We start from the raw sequence: 2934 nt of genomic DNA on the forward strand, positions 1-2934 counted from the left end.
TAAATTCTGGTATTAAACCATGCTCTGCTATTTCCTCTTGCTGGTATTTCCCTATATTAGCCCTTTAATAATGGTAATAGCACATCTTTTGGGACCAATGTCAACTCTGGGATGTTTTCCCATGCTGCAAAGTGAAGTCAAGTCTCTTGCGATATGCTTGGAGTTCTGCCTACCATGGAACCTATCGGTGTGCAGGCTGGGAATACAGCCGGTAGAGTGCTCACCTAGAATGCCCAAAGGCCTGTGTTTGATCCTCAGCATCACAGAAAATGAGTGTGGTGGTTTACAACTGTAATCCCAGCACTCAGAAGGTGGAGGCAGAAGGATCATCAGTAAGTCATCTACTGCTACTTTGTCAGATTTCTAGCCATTCTTAGAAAAATTCCCTGGGATTCAGAAATTGAAACTAGGCCCAGACTTTCAGGGAGCCAGTGCACACAATGCAAGTGCCTTGCTATACACACACTGCCTTTGCCTAGCCCTCCATCTAATCTGTTGTCAGACCAAGATTCGAGTCACTCATGTGTCCACTCTGCCTCTTTTGCCACAGTAGAAACTTTAGGAAGTCAGAGGCTACGTTTGCTTTTAGCTCACCATCAAATGCCTAGGGCCTGTTTGGTCAGAGAAAATAAAGGCTTGCAGTCAGGCTTGGTAGCACAGGCTGGTAATCCCAGCATTGGGAAAGTAGCAACAGGAGGGTCAGGAGTTCAAGGTTATCCTCAGCTACATAGGAAGTTGGAGACTAGTCTGGGCTCTATTAGACCCTTCTCAAAAAAAAAAAATGTGAAGTATATAAATAAGTGGTATTGAGATAAAGAAACCATTCTGAGATCTAGATCTGTGTTGATATATTGTGTATCCTAATAAACTTATCTGGGGATCAGAGGACAGAGTCAGCCACTAGATTAGACATAGAGGCCAGACAGTGGTGGCACACATCCTTAATTCTATCACTCAAGAGGCAAAGATCTGTCTGGATCTCTGTGAGTTCAAGGCCACACTGGGAACAAAGTCAGGCAGTGGTGGCACACGCCTTTAATCCCAGCACTTGAGATCTCACACCTTTGCTTGGGAAGCACACACGCCTTTAATCCCAGGAAGTGACATGGCAGGGTGGAGAACAGTACATAAGGCATGAGGAGACAGGAACTAAAGAACAGTTCAACTGAGACCCTCAGGGGTGAGGACTCAGAGGCTTTCAGTCTGAGGAGTCGTGGAAACAGGATCGATCGGCTGATGAGTTGGCGAGGCCAGGTGACTGTGGCTTGTTCTGTTTCTCTGATCTTCCAGCTTTCACCCCAATATCTGGCTCTGGTTTTATTTATCTATTTATTTTATTAATAAGACCATTTAGCAATTCGTGTTACATAGCTCCAACTCTGTGGTTCTGGACAAGCCAACTGGCTTCTCTGAGCCTGCTTCCTCTGCTGTGAAGTGGTATAGTTCATCCTTTCACGAAACATACAGGACTGAGACACAGTCTGGAACTAGAATAGGAAAGCTTCACCGCGGGAAGGCAGAAGATAAAGGCAGGAAGGGCAAGGAGACTTCCTCAGAAGTGCTAAGAATAATAAACTGCATGATGTTGCAGGTGCTCCTGTGAGGTGACTTAAGTTTTTTTATTAAGGTGCTGTGCTGGATAGTTTTATGTCAACTTGCCAGGAGCTAAAGTCATCTGAGAGGAGGGAACCTCAACTGAGAAAATGCCTTCATAAGATCGGCCTGTATGCAAGCTTGTAGGGCATTTTCTTAATTAGTCATTGATGGGGGAGGGCCGACCCCGTTGTGGGTGGGGCCAGTGATGGGTTGGTGGTCCCGGGTTCTATAAGAAAGCAGGCTGAGCAAGTCATGGGGAGCAAGCCAGTAAGCAGAACCCCTTGATGGCCTCTGCATCAGCTCCTGCTGCCTCTAGTTTACGTTCCTGACTTCCTTCCATGATGAACAGTGTTATGGAAGTGTAAGTCAAATAAACAGGTTCTTCCCTAATTGCTTTTGGTCATGTTTCATCACAGTGATAGTAATACTAACTAAGACAGGTGTCTAAGTCTCCCTGTGGCATAGCACTATGACTGGCCTCGAACTCACAGAGATTCACTTGTCTCTATTTACTGAGTCCTGGGATTAAAGGTTTACACCACCACATCAGGCTAATCCATCTTTTTTATTATTTTTTTTACATTTACTCGTGTGCGCAGTGTGTGTGTGTGTGTGTGTGTGTGTGTGTGTGTGTGTGTGTGTGTGTGTAGGCGTGCAAGAGCCACCACACGTGTGTGGAAGTCAGAGGACAACTTCTATCAGTGGGTCCTGGGGATCGAACTCATGCCAGGTTTGGGGGCATGTACCTGCTGAACCATTTCGATGGCCCTTTTTCTTTTAGTTTTGAGACCAGATCTCGCTGTGTAGCTCCGGATGGCCAGTTACTATGTAGACCAGGCTGGCCTTGAATTTGCAGCGATTCTCTTTCCTGTCCAAGTCTGCGGGAGTGGCCCATCACTCCCGGGTTCTTCTTTGTTTTTTTGTTTTGTTTTTTTCTGAGACAGGGTCTCATGTATCCCAGGCTGAACTCACAGAGGGTCTGGAATGATGACAAGTTGCTGGAATGACAGGTGTGCTCCACCCCAGCCGGTTTTCTGCGGTGTTGGGGACTGAACCCAAGGATTCATGCAGGCTAGGCGAGCATCAATCCAGCTTCATCCGAGCCCATTCAATGACCCTGCCTTGGTCGAACCAAACAGAGACCCGATACGTGCCACCGGACCCCGCCTCCTAAGAGGACTCACAACTCATTGGCCACAACCGACCACGTGCCCGACAGGCTTGCTCCCCGCCCCCGGGCACCCCCCCCCCCCGCTGTCGATCAAGGGCTCGGCCCCGCCTCCGGCGCGCGGGCCGGTCCGTCTCTATAAAAGGCCGGGCGGGCGCTGACGAGCCCGT

This window comes from Peromyscus californicus, unplaced genomic scaffold (genome assembly GCF_007827085.1).
Source record: "Peromyscus californicus insignis strain IS unplaced genomic scaffold, ASM782708v3 Scaffold_7__1_contigs__length_154581171, whole genome shotgun sequence".
In the NCBI taxonomy this organism is placed as follows: domain Eukaryota; kingdom Metazoa; phylum Chordata; class Mammalia; order Rodentia; family Cricetidae; genus Peromyscus; species Peromyscus californicus.